Source organism: Macaca fascicularis, chromosome 13 (genome assembly GCF_037993035.2).
Source record: "Macaca fascicularis isolate 582-1 chromosome 13, T2T-MFA8v1.1".
Taxonomy (NCBI): Eukaryota; Metazoa; Chordata; class Mammalia; order Primates; family Cercopithecidae; genus Macaca; species Macaca fascicularis.
In genome coordinates this window covers 3401852-3418832 of record NC_088387.1, presented here as the reverse complement: position 1 = coordinate 3418832, position 16981 = coordinate 3401852, and the positions used below count along the sequence as shown (strand labels likewise).

At 52.2% G+C, this 16981-nt stretch overlaps 1 protein-coding gene across 5 annotated transcripts in view; it reads left to right on the top strand.

Moving 5' to 3' along the window:
* Window positions 1-359: 359 nt before the first annotated feature.
* CRACDL (CRACD like) overlaps window positions 360-16981 on the top strand; it is a 146330-nt gene continuing 129708 nt past the window's right edge. For 4 of the 5 annotated variants that reach the window (XM_074011053.1, XM_074011052.1, XM_074011051.1 and 1 more), the window contains exon 1: window positions 360-647. The gene's annotated coding sequence lies outside the window, so the exon portion shown is untranslated. Of the gene's footprint in view, window positions 648-4462; window positions 4574-16981 lie in introns of those variants that run through there. The other variant, XM_045368759.2, reaches the window with a different exon arrangement.

Here is a 16981-nt window from a genome sequence, read left to right as displayed (position 1 = left end):
CCCGGCGCGCGCGGGTGCCCTGGGCCTGTCCCGGACTGACTTGACGCCCGCTGAGGGTCTCCGGTGCGCCCCGGCCCTCCTGGAGCCCCGACAGCGCCGCTGCGCGGACAAGCCGAGGCGGGTCGGGAGCGGCGCGGGCTCGGGAGGGAGCGCTGGGCAGCCGGGCCCGCACCCCGATCGCCCTCCCGCCTCCCGCGGGGCGGCCAAGGCCCAGGCCGGCGCCTGCACCCCCAGCCCCGAGGTCTCGGCCCCGCTCCGCCCGGCCGGCTGCGGAGGCGGCGTTGGGAGCGGCGCACCGCGGGGGAGGTGCGCGCGGCGGCCGGCGAGGGGAGCTGAGCGGCGTCCGCCCCCGCCGAGCCGAGCGGAGCCGAGCGGAGCCGGCGCGCCCGCAGCTGGGAGCTGGAAGCTGGGAGCGCGCCGGGCGCAGGGCCGGGCCGGCCGCGGGAGGGTAGTGTCAGCGCCCGTGTCCCGCTCTCCGGCCGCAGACCCGGGCTGTCTGGAGGCCGCGCGGCCACCTGCTGCGTCGGCGCAGCTTCGGGCGGGGGCCAGACGCGCACCGCGGCGGGAGCAGCCCCGGCTCGCCGCACCCCGCGAAAGGTGCCCTTCTCTGCGCGTCTCGCCGAGCCCGGGCCACGCTCCCGTGCCAGGTACCTCAAGGGGTTTGAAATCGCGTGGCCCAAGGCAGGCGTGGGTCGAAGACGGGGTGGGCGCGGAGGCACCGGGCGGGGGTGGCGCGGGCTGGGGCTAGGGGGTCGAGGGCAGAGACCGTGAGGCCAGGGGCCCCCTCGGACCGGGAGAGGCGCCACCCCCGCCGCCGAAGCCCTGGGCAGCTCCTGGGGCCGAGGGGGAGCCGGACGCTCTGGTGCGAGTGCCCAAAGTTTCCCTTTGCTCACTTTGCTGGACTCAACTTTCCATTATGAGGCAAAACCAGCAGTTTACGCGCCAGGAAAATGAAAGAGGAGGGAGAGAAGGTCCTGCTCGGTTGAAATTGTTAGCATGCAAGGTCTTTGTGCCCACTGTCTCCACACGCCCTTGCAGGGGAAAGGAGTGCACACATTCACGAACTGCCTTGTGCTTTAGGTGATGGTTTATTTAACAGGTTTTAGGCTTTGATTACACGCCACCCGGGAGGGATTCTGGAGTTGATCTAGGAAGTGTTCACATTTTTAATCAACAAATATTTGTTGAACAGAACAAAGCTTTGGTATGAAGTTCACATGTGATCAGAGCATAATAGTCACTTGCTTTTAAATGCAAGTCAGAAGCAGTGCCACTGTGTGAATTTGACTCTGTGTAGGTGCAAGCCGCCTGCAGGCATTAGGTCCTGCTGACAGTTTTGAGCCAGGAAATCCAAGTGGAAGACAGGCAGCTGTGTTACCCTTTTAGAGCCAGCTCACACCTTCCCAAACTGGTCTTAAAGTATCCTACTCGGTTATTCGAGCCTGCAGCCTTCCTTCATTTGCATATACCATAGACTAGAATCAGTGTAGACCCCTGGTATTTTCCCTGGAGCTCGGTCCCACGGACGCACGCCTGGAATGATGGAGCACTGTGGTCATCCTAAGAACCTATTGAGGTTATAAAATTGTGAGGAGAAAGATATCTAGAGACAGTGTCGTGTGATGACATCAGGCGTCCCTGCTTTGGAGCTGGTGGAGAAGGTTGAGCTGGGCTGGTTTCTGGACTCGGCTCCTGTGCTGTGCCATCTTGGAGCGTGAGGCAAGAGGAAAAATCAGGATCACTGATCCTGTCTTTTTTTAAAAGTGTGAGATTTTGTACATTGTGGATTTCTGTATTTGTTTTGATGTTTTAAAATGTTGTAATAAGGCATTTATCTGACTGCATTTTTGGTACCCCCTTAAATTTTGTGCCTATGGTGAGTACTTCACTTACCTCACCCTAATTCTGGACCTGCTCTGAGAGTCAAGTTCTTAATCTCTAAGCATCTATTTCCTCACTTAGAAAATAAAGTGTACCATCCGTGGATGCTGCGCAGTTCAGCTACTGCAGAGGATCAGGCATATGAGGCTCACTAACAGGTGGCTGTCCTACTGGGATCACTGCTCTGCTTGGCCCTCTTGGGCTAGTTAAGGTGAATCTTGGCTGGGCGCGATGGCTCACACCTGCAATCCCAGCACTTTGGGAGGCCAAGCCAGGTGGATTGCCTGAGGTCAGGAGTTCCTGACCAATCTGGCTAATGTGGTGAAGCCCCGTCTCTGCTAAAAATACAGAAAATTTAGCAGGATATGGTGGCGTGCACCTGTAATCCCAGCTGCTCGGGAGGCTGAGGCAGGGGAATTGCTTGAACCAGGGAGGTAGAGGTTGCAGTGAGCTGAGATCACACCACTGCACTCCAGCCTGAGTAGCAGAGTGAGACTCAGTCTCAAAAAAAAAAACAAAAAAAAAAAACCATAACCAAAACAAAAAAACAAAAAAGAATCTTGACCAGTCTCATTGCGCTCTTCAGGGAAATGAGAGCAGTGATAGTGCTATGGTTTGAATGTTTGTGTCCCCCCCAAAAATTCATACGTTGATTCCTGATCCTCAAGGTGATGGTATTAAGAGATGAGGCCTTTGGGAAGTGATAGGTCATGAATGAGCTTGGTGCCCTTATAAAAGAAGCGCAAGGAGCTTGCTTGTCCCTTCCACCACGTGAGGACATGGCGAGGAGGCGCCTTCTGTGAGGAACAGGCCCCCACCAGACACCCGACCTGCCAGTGCCTTGATCTTGGACTTCCAGCCTCCAGAACTGTGAGGAATAAATGTTGTCTACGAGCTGCCCGGTTTATGGTATTTTGTTATAGCAGCTGAAATGGACTCAGCTGGCCAGCCCTCAGGGATGCTGTCGGTTAAATGAGAAAATAGATGTAAAGGTACCAGGCCTCCAGGAGGGCGGGTTTTCTCTGATGTGCTGGTGGGCCTGTATACCCACTTAGCTACCTTGACTTAGCTACCTTGCAGCCGCTAGCTCTTCCCCTGCAGGCTGGCCTCGTGCCTTGTCATGCAGCCGCTTGTTGTGCACATAAATACTGCTTGTGGTGCAGGCAGACTCTGGGTGGAAACCTGCCCCGGGTTTATTGCGGAAGGGTGCAAAATTTTGTGTAAGTGAGCTTGACTTTGCTGTCCCCAGTGAAGTCCCTTGGTTCCCTTTTTGGTATACTCAGTTCCCAGTGCATGGTTCCGCTTTTCCAGAGCCCAATCAATGGTATTATTTCAGTCGCTATTTAGCTTAAAGGTAGCTTTGTCCCTGGAGAGTCAGTCTCTCAGTCTCTCCAGGTTACTCCTCGGGGACTCCTTTTTGCTACAAGTCACCCCTGGGCACCAGGAGAGGGTTGTAGTCCCATCAGAGCTGGAGAGGAGCGGCCCTGGCTGGTCATCTGGTCCTTTTGCGGTGCCCCAGTGCGTCCCCTTCCCCTCCGCATGGAGCCTCCTGCTCATGTTTCCATCATTGTGCAGCTGGTGTTCCCAGGGTGAGCTACAGCGGGGACCTGGCTCTTGCATTGGCCCAGAGGTCCCCACACTCTGAATTCTCTTCTGGGCCCCTATTGGGCACCTGGGAGCCCACCCAGGTTGTGCTGAGCCGTGTTAGGCCTCCATTTCTACTGTTCTGAGCTCGGCCTTCCCAGAGTCCCGGCAGGAAGTAGGACAGGAACGCCCCCTCAGCCCCACCCCTGCCCCTCCAGTGGGGGTGCACCGCGGTAGGTGCTCAGTGCCTGGGTTCCTGTCCCAGGCCCAGAGGGCATTTTTCTACCTGTGGGGCGGGGCTGTTTCTTAGGTTCTGTCTTCTGTCCTCTGCACATCATGGCTTTGGGAAGAGCTCTAGGCTCCAGCTTCCAGGCTTTGCCCTTGATACATAAAAGGAAGTTTAAAATATTTCTGTATTCATCACTGCCCTAGGTTAAGTGTGCTAGGCCTTTTTGTTACCTGAAAAAGACTGGGAGAGCCATCAGGGCTGCTGGAGACTTCAGTCAGGGCTGGGAGAAGGCGAGGAAGGAGTAGCTGGTGGCAGTGTTGGGGGGATCGAATGGCTTTCTGGGTGTACAGGCCGGCCCACTCTCATGGGGATCGGCGTTTTCCAAGCCACCGTTCCTATTTATGCTGTTGCCGCCTCGTCATCCGAGCAAACCCCCGTGTGCTTGGCACTCACTACAAGCCGGAAAGGTCTGAGTCGTAATTGCTTCTTCTGGCGAATAAGATGAGCCCTTGTCAAGCCCGAGCCCTGGGTTTAGTTCACACTCAGTTCACAAAGGACTTGGAAGGGGAGTTTTGACAGATTACCTTGAAGATATTTGTATTGCATTTAAGGGAGTCTAACCCATAATCCTGAGCCAAGTGGATAATGAACAAGAGACGCTGTTGCTGGCGGTGCCCAGTGAATTTAGCAGTGAAATGATGAGAAACGGTAAGACAGGCGTGTGATGTAACAGAGCACTCCCTTAGCAGCGTCAGCCCTCGGCTTTTCACAGGCTCAGATACCATTCCAGAGGAGACTGCTGGTAGGAAGGATTCTTAGACATTTTTCTTATGATCTGGGTATCTGTGAAAGGAAATTATGGAAGATCGTTTCTAAAAGGTATTTATTTGCTCAGGCCTCCTCCTGGCTGTGGTGTGTGGGGCTGGTTTTTAACTATGTGTGTAGTTGAATAACTTCCAGAAGTATTTGCCTTAACCTCTGAGGTCCATACACTAGTCTGTCCTTGGTATCTACCCTTAAATTCTCATGTCTGTGGGAAGCACCAGAACCATCAGCTGCGGGGTGTGCAGTTCCCAAGACACTGCTGTCGGAAACGCTGCCCCATATGTGGGAGGGGAAAATGGCAGGGAGGTTGCCTTCTTTTTAAAGCAGTTGGTCCAGTCAAGGTCAGGAGAGTCAGGCTCTGGTGTCTTTTTTTTTTTTTTTTTTTTTTTTTGAGACGGAGTCTTGCTCTGTCGCCCAGGCTAGAGTGCAGTGGCGTGATCTCTGCTCACTGCAACCTCTGCCTCTTGGGTTCAAGGGATTCTCTTGCCTCAGCCTCCTAAGTAGCTGGGATTACAGGTGCCTGTCACCACGCCTGGCTAATTTTTGTGTTTTTAGTAAAGACGAGGTTTCTCCATGTTAGCCAGGCTGGTCTCCAACTCCAAGTGATCCACCCACCATGGCCTCCCGAGGTGCTGGGATTACAGGCGTGAGCCACCATACCCAGCCCAGGCTCTGGTTTCTGCTGTGCCACTTAGAAGTCCTGCAACCTCAGTCACCCCTTAGATGGGGTGGGAGGTGGCAGACACACACACACACACACACACACATATGCACACACACACAAGAGCGTTACATGGAGTGCTGTGTGACAAACATAGAAAATGCTCCATAAATTATTTGTAGGTATTACTCTCTTATTGTCTTTCTTGTAAGAAGGTGAAAGGGCATTTGTTATAATTACCAATTAGGACCCCCACTAGTAACGCTCCCTAAAGCAATAAAGGGTCCTTCTACATCTGAGGTCTGATGGCATTTAAGGAAAATGAGCATAACTGCCATACGCAGTGCTCCTGAGCACAGCTGCCGGTGGAAGCTGTCATGTGGGGAGCAACCTTGATGCAATTTAGAACACGCAGGGAGAAGTGAGGGGACAGGGGTGAGATAGAGATGGGGTAGGTGATATAGGTAGGATAGGGTGGGGACAGAGATGCAGTAGGGGACACAGGACAGAAGGTGGGGACAGGGATGGGGTAGGGACACAGGACAGAGGGTGGGGACGGGGATGGGGCAGAGACACAGGACAGAGGGTGGGGACGGGGATGAGGTAGGGGACACAGGACAGAGGGTGGGGACAGGGATGGGGCAGAGACACAGGACAGAGGGTGGGACAGGGATGCAGTAGGGGACACAGGACAGAGGGTGGGGACGGGGATGAGGTAGGGGACACAGGACAGAGGGTGGGGACGGGGATGGGGTAGGGACACAGGACAGAGGGTGGGGATGGGGATGGGGCAGAGACACAGGACAGAGGGTGGGGACAGGGATGGGGTAGGGACACAGGACAGAGGGTGGGGACAGGGATGGGGTAGGGACACAGGACAGAGGGTGGGACAGGGATGCAGTAGGGGACACAGGACAGAGGGTGGGGACGGAGATGGGGTAGGGACACAGCACAGAGGGTGGGGACGGGGATGGGGCAGGGACACAGGACAGAGGGTGGGGACGGGGATGGGGCAGGGACACAGGACAGAGGGTGGGGACGGGGATGGGGCAGGGACACAGGACAGAGGGTGGGGACGGGGATGGGGCAGGGACACAGGACAGAAGGTGGGGACAGGGATGGGGTAGCTGGAAAGTATCCGCGTGTCCCCTCTTGCTCTGCAGCATCTGCCCTCCCCACCAATGTGTGGGGAGAAGGACGTGACTTGAAGCCCTTGCATGGGGACCACAGATGGGAGCTGCCCTGGGCCAAGACATACGCCCCTGTCCTGTTGGAGAGACAGAGGGATGGTTCTGCCCTGCCATGTCTGGGCTCACTAGTGAGTGTGTTGAACAGCCTTGGATTCAGAGGACCAGAATTGGATCACCAGTGGGGAAGCGAATTTTGAGGGAATATCAGGTTCCTCTGGGTAATTGGTCCCGTGCATATGAATGTGTCGTGGTGTCGAACACCTTTTCTATGTCGAATGTATAGTGAGTCTTTGCTGCCCAGCTGCCTTGGGTCCATCTGGCACTTCATGAATACTAGGTGTCTTAGAGCTCGCATCTCCTCCTCTGTTTGATACACACCTGCTCTACTTACTATTTATCTCTACCTGACATATCCTGTGAGATTCGCCCGTTGCATTTGTTGTTTTTTGCTTCAGAACTGAATGTTCCCAAACAATTTAACAAATGCCCCTTACAGAAGACACTAAACTCGTCCCTGGGAATGGGTTTTGAGATTGGGCATATTTTTGTGAAGCCATCATCCCGTCCAGATGGGGGAGCCTGCCGTGCCTGGGGCATTCTGGGACCAGGCGGGGGTCTGTAGAGGCTCGTGAAGCTTTGTTTACACTCACTTCAGGTCCACAGACACTGAACTTTGTGCTCAGGGATGGTTTCTTCCCTTGGCTCCTTGGGACAGAGACATGACCAGGGAGGCAGCTCACCCATCCCACTGTAGAAGCTGCTTGGAGTCTGGGGCACACTGGGCTGTTCTCTGAGCTCTTGGTGTGATTACACCTCCGCGACTACACACAAGGTCTGCACCAGATAGGTAATGGAGCAGGTGCAGTGGGCAGAGGGGCCACGCCGGGTCCATGGACGTCGACCCAGACCCTGGCTCTCGGGTTCTGTCCCTTCTGTGCAGGTGGCATGGGAAATACCGCAAGTGCTCTGAAGCCCCGTCTCCACTCTTCACCTCCTTTCTAACCTGGGTTTAACACCCCTCTCCTGGCTCCGGAGTTTCTATGATCTTGCTTTAGTACTTTAATTATTGACCATTCTTCCCCAGGGAGGGGTACCAAGAACTTTTTTGCGGATCTTTTCTGCATGGAAGATTTGTGACTTTGATTCTGCAGCACTAGCTTGTCCAGTGGAGGTGAGGAGGGAGAAGAAATGATGTGTTTTCAGGGGTCAGACCCACTCCCTTGAGGTCTGAGTCACACGGCCACACCTCTCCATGGGGCTGGGCGATTCGGTCTCTGAGCTGTGATCATTTCTACAGGAACTGAATTCCATGTAGTTTTGGTCGATGGCTGGGTGTCAGCTACACGCACCATTGGAAATCACATTCTGAAATTATCCTGTGTGTGTTAGTGCTTCCAGTATGCTCTCTGGTTGAAAATGGCACTTTTATAGACAAACACAAGCATTTTGAAGGTTTGAGTCACTCGCTTGGTGAGACTTGGCCGGTGTTGTCTTGTTCTTTTCACAGCCTTTGTGAGCCAAGACAGGTCTTTGAGTGGAGGTGTGCTGGTGTGCAGGTCTTATGTGGTACCACACTCTAAAACAGAAATGACTGAATTAATTTTGTGGGCCTGCATCAGACTCTTGAGTATCTGGCCTCTCGGTAGGGGAGGAAGCCCCGTAGACCGGACGTGGCCAGGCCAGCCAGCAGGGAGGGCCCAGCAGGTAGCACGGAGAAGGCCAGTCAGCTGTCTGGGGCTCTGAATAGGCTTGAGATTTCCCTCACCTCGGTCAGGCTGCTCTTCGGCCACTGTGTTACGTGGCTTGAGGCCGGGTGCTGCAGTAACGGTCTCTATCGTCAAGCCTGGGAGCGGAACAGGAGTGAATCTCTTACAACATTTGGGGCATAGCCTTCCGAACTTCTGTCTATGCTAGAGTGACTATACATACATACGTATATGCACTAGAGTACATATTTACCCCAAAGAGGTAATGTCTGTATTGTTTTGTGAGCTGTCCTTTTTTTTTTTTTTTTTGGAGAAGGAGTCTCTCTTTGTCGCCCAGGCTAGAATGCAGTGGCGCAATTTGTGATCACTGCAACCTCCGCCTCCCAGGTTCAAGAGATTCTTCTGCCTCTCGAGTAGCTGGGATTACAGGCACGCACCACCATACCTGGCTAGTTTTTTTTTTTTTTTTGTATTTTTAGCAGAGACAGGGTTCCACCATGTTGGCCAGGCTGGTCTTGAATGCCTGACCTCAAGTGCTCCACTTGCCTCGGCCTCTCAAAGTGCTGGGATTACAGGCATGAGCCACTGCACCTGGCCATGAGCTCCCTTTTCAAAATGAATGGTACAAGTTGAGCCTCTTTTCCACAGTACTAGATTATTAGATATTCTTCATTTGCATCCATTCTCAGGGCTGCAAGAAATTCCATTGTAGGGATAGGTTCCAGTCTCCGAGCCCTGTCTTAATTGCATGAAAATGAAATTAAGTCATTTTCAACCATTTGCCAGTTAGTAACATGACGATATACGTGCTTGTCCATTCGTCATTTAAAATTGTGATGTTTTGCCCATCATGGGTTTTGTATTTTTTGCGTGTTTGTCTGATCAGTGCCTTTGCGTACCATCTCCTAAGTAGATTTCCAGTGTATATACCAGACTCCTCCTTTGATATGTCCTGCCTGAAATAATTTTTTCACACCAAGTTTTTTTTTTTTTTTTCTCCAAGAGATGAATCTTTACCAAGATTTCCTGAATCTTGGTTGGCAGCATCTGTGTTACTCAGGATTCACTCTCATTCGCTGAGGCAGAAGAGGATTTAGCGCAGGGAATTCAGGACCCACAGAATTGTTGCAAGCTTGGGCCTCAGCTTCATGTGCTGGAACCACCGCAGAGTGACACTGCAGAGCTGGCCGCCAGTAACTCCTGCCTCCAGCATGGCCAGGGAGTCATTGGTGGCTCCAGGTCGCACACCTCCCACCATCCACCCGCCCCAGGGAGAGTCCCACCTGCTGCTCTGCGTTAGTGGGGGAGGCTCTGTGACCTCCGCCTCCGTCCACAGGGGAAACCAGATACGTCCATAGTGGGGCCTCTTGACATGAGCCCTGAAGCTTCCCTCCCTGCTGTCTCTTGGAACTCAGATTGGACACTTCCCAGCCTGACTTTCAAAGCAGGTGGAGAAATGAGGGGAAGCCGCAGGCAAATAGTTCCTGCAGATTTACCTTGCATACAAACCAAGTACTTAGAATCCCTGGGGACCCGCCCTAGCTGAGAGGGTGGGTGGGTTGTAAGGGGCTGTCTGGTGAGTCTATCTGGGCATTGGAGAACCTTTGCGCTCTCTTCCCCGTTCCTGGCCGTGTTGAGTCAATGCCGAGCAACCCTTCGCTGCAGGCGTGGGAAGGAGGCAGGAATTAACCCACTGCTAAGTTAATAGCCAATGTTTTTTCATGAGTCATAATTGATTCGCCTTCAGTTTATGAACAACATTTCTCTTTGCCTCTTCAAACAGGCCTTTGTGCGTAATTACTGTGAATTCAGGTGTCTGTAGAGTTCGAAGCCGCCCCTCTGAGTGGATCATTGTATTTTCTGTGTTCAGAGAGAACATTGCTGAGGAAGGGTTCCAGGAGACACATTGTCTTTAGCAACCCCAAGTGCAGCTGGGGGCCTGCAGAGGGTTGGAGACTGTGGGGGCAGCTACTGGCCTCATGGTGCATGCTCTTGGGAGCCAGCAGTAGGTGTCACCCCTGCAGAGATGGACTGTTTAAAGAGGCCTGGTGCTCCCTCCCCTGTAAGCTCCCAAAAGGATGGTGGGCGGAGATAGAAAGAAGGCGCCCAGCCCCCTCTAAGTTGAGGTGGAGGGAGACAGCCTTCCCCATTCTAATCCTGGGAGGGTACAGTGTCTCATGCTTCTAGCCCATCCAAGAATCAGGCCTGTCCAGGGAACCCATATTTTCTTTAAAAAGAGAAAATAATACTCATTTCACATGTACCAGATGAGTCACCTTAGGTTTCTATGGCACCTTCTCTTTGTGAATTAAAAATAGGATTTGATTTGTATGTAACAGCTGGTTTCCTTTAACTTTTGAGGGGTAAGCGTTGATTGTGTATTGTGAAGTAAATTGTAATAATTATTTTACCAGCTACAGCGGTTTTTCTTTCAATTCTTCTAACCATATTAAATGAGATCTTAAAAATTGTAAAAAAATACAATTTTTTGTAGCGTATAAATACTGGATAATCCAGGTTGCCAAATGCATAACCCCCCTCCCTCCTGCCCACCCCGTATTGTGATTTAAAATAATTAATAAAGTGTGTGTGTGTGTCCGTGTGTGCACGCACTTGTGTGCGTTTAGAAGAGAAGCCCTTTCCAGCTCAGAGATTTGATGCTGTTTTCCACCCGTCAAGCATTGCTCTGCCTTTTGGGTAGCTTCGCCTTTACCGTCGTATTTAATCCTCGCCGTCACCCTGCGTGTTTTTTTTTTTGTTTTTTGGTGTTTTTTTTTTTTTTTTTTGAGACGGAGTCTTGCTCTGTTGCCCAGGCTGGAGTGCAGTGGCCGGATCTCAGCTCACTGCAAGCTCCGTCTCCCGGGTTCACGCCATTCTCCTGCCTCAGCCTCCCGAGTAGCTGGGACTACAGGCGCCCGTCACCACGCCCGGCTAGTTTTTTTGTATTTTTAGTAGAGATGGGGTTTCACCGGGTTAGCCAGGATGGTCTCCATCTCCTGACCTCATGATCCCCCCGTCTCGGCCTCCCAAAGTGCTGGGATTACAGGCGTGAGCCACCGTGCCCGGCCCCTGTGTATTTTATAAGTGGGAAGACCCAGGCTTAGCAAAGTGAAGTCAGTTTGACAGGATTGCATAGCTGCTGAGCGAGAGCTGTGAGTCCACCTTTATCCCGCTTCCCTCAGGAGGCGCGCTCCCCGTGAATGCAGCCTTTGTTCCTCTGGGTGAACCTCGATGCCCTTGACCCTCTGCCCACGCGTGCTTTGTAGTTGTGGGTTTCAGTACTGTTGTGGCTATTCAGCTGACACACAGGCGCTGCCATGATTGCTTCCTCTCTCACTGTTTTTATCCCCACTTTACAGAGAAGCAAACTGAGGCACAGACGAGTTATGCAGGGATTTGAACCCAGGGTCCTTTCCTTGTCACCTTGTTTTTAACCTGTCTTGAGCCGAGAACTTGGAAACAGTGTCAGGACGTGTCCTGGTAACCCACCCAGGGTTTCACTTAATGCTAGTGAACACTCTTGGGCAAGTTCCTCCCCCAAGTGTGCCCAAGGCCTGGGGCTAGGCCTAGGTGAGGGAGGGAACCTTCATTCCCTGGTCAGCTCCTTCTTCCTTGAAGTCCCACCTGGGACTGGACCCTGGCTGGAGTCCAGCCAAGAGCCTCTTCTTTCCCTCCTCCTTCCCCTCTCCTTCCCTCCTGCCTCTCCCCAGCCCCTACTGGCAGCAGCTGCCACAGGAGAGAAAGGGAAGGAAAGGGACAGGCTGAGAGCTGGGTCGTCCTGGACCACACCCTGGTGGGGCCCGTGCTGTTTAGGTGGCCTCAGGTGCAGCCTTGGGCTGACTTTCCTCCTCTGCCCTCTGCGAGGTTGTGGCATCTGCCTCCTAGGGCTGTAGGGAGAAGGAAAGGCGAGCATTTGTGTGGAAATGGCAGATCTATTGTAACTGATGTCCAAGAAAGTTGGAAACAATATTTTTATTATAATGAGACCTCATTCAGCACCCCCTTTTTGGGGGGGGTTAAGGCATTCTTGGTTAAAATGGAATAAGACCTGCTGGGTGGAGGTGCTGGACAGGGCCCCTGGGTCATGGGAGGTGGCGGAGTAGGAGGGAGGAGATGGGCCATGCCTGGGGGTGCTGTGCCCTGGGGGGTCCCTTAGGGGAGGCGTGTTTTGTGGAGCATACCTCGCTGGGCCCAGCATGAGCACATAATTAGCCCTGGCTGTTAAGTCCTTCTTCGCCTTCTGAAGGAGTAAACATAACTGGCTCCTTTCTGTGAGAATAAAAGCTGAGCAGAGGGAGATGGGAATGGCTCCGTGGTTGGCTGAGCCCGAGCTGTGTTCCAAGCACTGTTAGGTACTTAAGGGATATATTATAGCCTTGCGTATTACCCCACTAATTAAAAGCAGAAATGATGTCTTTATTTTGAGGTGAAAGTGGCTTGCTTGTCCCCAGCCCAGGAGACCAAGGTGGGGCAGAGAGGGAGGTGGTCACTGAAGCCCCTGACGCGGTGGGCTGGGATCCCGAGCTGGCAGCTCTAGCCCAGGGTCTGCCAGGAGGATCCTAACTTGCACTTGGTCAGTGGTCACGTGGCACCAGAGTGGCTGCATCTGAGTCTTATGGCTCCCGGGGTGAACCTGAGTGAACTGCTTGCCATGTGCCACCATCATTAACTGAAGGAGCAGAGACTTCCCAAACATTGTCTGTTCTTGTTTCTCCCCAATTCCTAAATAAACACTTCTGTTGTAATAGCATGTTAATACTACAGCAGTTCTTTGCTCTTCTGATGGACACATGGTTTTTGGACAAACTTGTGGCTTAAGCTCTTCACTGTCAACTAAAGTGGAATTCCCATGAAATTCCCTCCAAGGATCAATATCCAAGATGGCCTGCCATGGTGTTTGCTTTTGTAAAGGCTGGAAACTCTGCCCTAAAGCCAGAGTTCCTAGTTTTTCTGAGTATGAAGTTCCCTTTGTAATATTGAACAATTTGAGAAACTTTTCATATGACAGTAACTATGTTTTCACAATTCATCAGTAGGGAAAATGCATATCAGCAGAAAGACAGACACTGAATTTTGAGACTTGACTAGGTGTCATATTTAATTAATCACATCAACATCTGACACATTGAGAAATAATAGCCTGTATAAATACGTGACCTAGTGTTGATTTCATTTCTAGATAATGCATGTACATCAGGGATTCATATATAAAGACATAAAAATCTGTGTTTGGATAATTAATATTTGTGGCCTCTCAAAGAAGTGGGTATGGCAGGCTATCCTTTCGCAATTTGCTTTTTCTTCTTGGGTACTTTGCTTGCAATTTGAGTAGGTTCCATTAGGGGGTGCCCTGGGACCACAGCGCTTCTGCAATTGGTGAGGCTTTCACTCCAGCTATGAGACAAAGTACCATTTTCCTCATGAATTTTAAAAAATAATATGAATTAGCAGAATGTAGTCTAAAAGAGATAACCAAATGTGATCACAATTTTTTTTTTTTAAGATGGAGTCTCTCTCTGTCACTCAGGCTGGAGTGCAGTGGCTCGATCTCGGCTCACTGCAACTTCTGTCTCCGGGGTTCAAGTGATTCTCCAGCCTCAGCCTCCCAAGTAGCTGGGACTGCAGGTGCACACCACCATGCCTGGCTAATTTTTTGTATTTTAGTAGAGATGGGGTTTCACTGTAGCCCAGGCTGGTCTCGAACTCTTGAGCTCAGGCAATCTGCCCACCTCGGCCTCCCAAAGTGTTAGGATTATAGGTGTGAGCCACTGCACCCGGCCTACAAATTTACAGGTGTAGTAGGCTCAGCTAACTCAACTCTCGTAGTGAATTGCTACTCAGTTTTATCGAATTCTATATTTCATTTCTTTTTAGTTTCCAGGCATTAAAAGTAACCCTAAGCATCAGGTAGCCTGGTAAAGTTTTCAGCATTAGAAATATACAAGTTGTTTTGTCTGCTCAGGGATCATGAGACACCCCAGACCCCTGTCTCCTTCCTGGCCCCTCACAAGATGCTTTCGGATCCTTGCAGGCATGTGCTTCCCTCCGCGGCCCAGTCTTGCAGGGGACCTTGGCCTAGACTCCCCTGTGAGAGAGAGCTAGGTGTCAAGCTAATTGGAGCTGCATGACGTCATAGGCAGCTTGTGCTTGAGCTGGTCTTCCCTGGGGAGTGTTCTGGGCATCCTGCGCTGCTCATGACGGGTCCAGGCTGGCCCACTGGGCATAGGTGGCACAGTGCCAAGGGCCCATTGTAATTTGAGAGGCCTGTGAAAGTGTTTTAATTTCTTTTTGTCTTTTCTTTTTTTTTTTGAGATGGAGTCTTGCTCTGTGCCAGGCTGGAGTGCAGTGGTGTGATCTCCGTTCGCTGAAACCCCTGCATCCCGGGTTCAAGAGATTCCCCTGCTTCAGCCTCCTGAGTAGCTGAGACTACAGGCACGCACCACCATGCCCTGTGCATGGGCATATTTTGTATTTTAGTAGAGACGGGGTTTCACCATGTTGGTCAGGCTGGTCTCGAACTCTTGACCTCATGATCCGCCCACCTCGGCCTCCCAAAGTGCTGGGATTGCAGGCATGAGCCACCGCTCCCAGCCATTTTAATTTCTTTAATCGGATGATAAACACTGAGCTGTGATGCCTTCTTCAAAAAAGAAAAGAAAAGAAATTAAAAAAGAAGAAAAACACAAACTTTAGGTCAAAGAAAATGTTTTAATATGTAATATTAATATATTCACCTTTGTACTGACACAATCGGAAAATATGCTTTTGTAATTGTTTTTTTAAGTGGAGCAAGGGGCACAGGAGGGTGAGCGTGCATGGGGCCCGAGAAAGTAATAATGTGGCCCTGGGTGGGAGTGGGACTCAGGGTCTCCACGACCTGGGGCAGAGTCACAGAGGCGGGAATGACTCAGTGCAGGAGGGGCTGGCCGGTGGCTTGGCGTAGCTGTGCACAGGTGCAGGAGGAGCTGCGGGAACGCAGAGAGACCCCACCTCAGACAGAGCCTGTTCTGTAAGGCAAGCAGCCCTGGCTTCTGAGCACGTCTCAGGATCAAGTGCTCAGGGGCCTCAGCCTTAGGGATTACCGAGAGATGGATATGTGGGGATTACCGAGAGACGGATACCTGGGGATTACCGAGAGACGGGTACGTGGGGATTACCGAGAGACGGGTACGTGGGGATTACCGAGAGACGGGTACGTGGGGATTACCGAGAGACGGGTACGTGGGGATTACCGAGAGACGGGTACGTGGGGATTACCGAGAGACGGGTACCTGGGGATTACCGAGAGACGGATACGTGGGGATTACCGAGAGACGGATACGTGGGGATTACAGAGAGATGGGTGTGTGGGGATTGCCGAGAGATGGATACGTGGGGATTGCCGAGAGATGGATACGTGGGGATTGCCGAGAGATGGGTACGTGGGGATTGCCGAGAGATGGATACGTGGGGATTGCCGAGAGATGGGTACGTGGGGATTGCCGAGAGATGGGTATGTGGGGATTGCCGAGAGATGGGTATGTGGGGATTGCCGAGAGATGGGTATGTGGGGATTGCCGAGAGATGGGTATGTGGGGATTGCCGAGAGATGGGTATGTGGGGATTACCGAGAGATGGGTATGTGGGGATTGCCGAGAGATGGGTATGTGGGGATTGCCGAGAGATGGGTATGTGGGGATTACTGAGAGATAGATATGTGGGTCTTTCAGGAACTTCGGAGTTTTAGCTAAGCAAAAAAAGGATGGATTTCTCAAATGTAGGGGATTGGGGTTGGTCCTAGGCCCAGCCTGGTCACCCGGGGATGAGACTTACATTTTTGACTGTGTATCTTGATCTGTAAATGGGGACAAGCATTCACCCAGGTTCACTGAGGGAACACCATAGTACATGTCAAGAGCCTTCCGAGCCCAAGGCCTGCCTCTGGGCACTGCCCAATGTTGGTTTCCTCCTCCTTTGCCCATCTGGATCCTATTCAAGGAAGGCCAGGGAGATGGAGGTGCGCTCACCTGGGCTGCAGATTGGCCCGGTATCGGCATCACTTGTGGCTGCCCTGCCTGCACCCTGCCAAGCTGACTCAGGAGGGCTGGGTGGGACCTTCTGGTGCTGAACAAGCTTTGCAGGCGAATCTGCTCTGTGACTGGGGCTGAGAACTTAGCCTTTGCCTGAGCATGTCTGGGCCATAGTGAGGCAGACTTGATTTCCAAGAACAGGCTCCCTCTCCCAAGGGAGAGCGGATTGGCTCCTCTGTTGTCGGAAAGGTTCTGGGACCTCGTTGGGACGGTTCTGGGAGTGCAGACTGAGCAGGGCTGGCCTGCACCCCCATCCACTCTGCAAAGGCATAAATGTTCCTTTGTCCTCAGCCTCCTGTCTTCCTGGAGTACTTCTTCCTTTTGGCTCAGGGAGTGAGCAGGGAGGAGCAGGTTCTCCACTCCTGAGGTTTCTTTGATCCAGTTTGTCAACATGCATTTGCTGCAGCTGTGGGCACAGCGCTGGATTTGTGGCAGGATGACTTAGGGCGGGGTGTGCTTTCACACCTGATAGGGGACACAGACACGTGGGTGATTCTTATCACAAAGTAGATTAAAATAAGCGCTACTGTGCAAGATGGACTTCCAGTGGGGATTCATGAATTTGGATTGTGGAGGTAGCATCGGAGTGAATCTAGAGGAGTGAGACCCGTTTCCACAGGCAGGGAAGTATGGGGAGGCTTTTCCAGCTGGGAGAGGGGTCCAGTGTGCATAAGTGTGCCGTGTCTGATGAGACTGGACAGGTGCTGGAGGGCTGGAGGGGACAAAGGAGTTTCAAAGTAAGCTGCAGCCAGACTGGGGAGGTCCTGTGTCCCGCAGGAAAGTGCTGGCACCCCTTGGTGGTGACAGCCCTGGGTGCCTGTGGGATGACTGCTCAG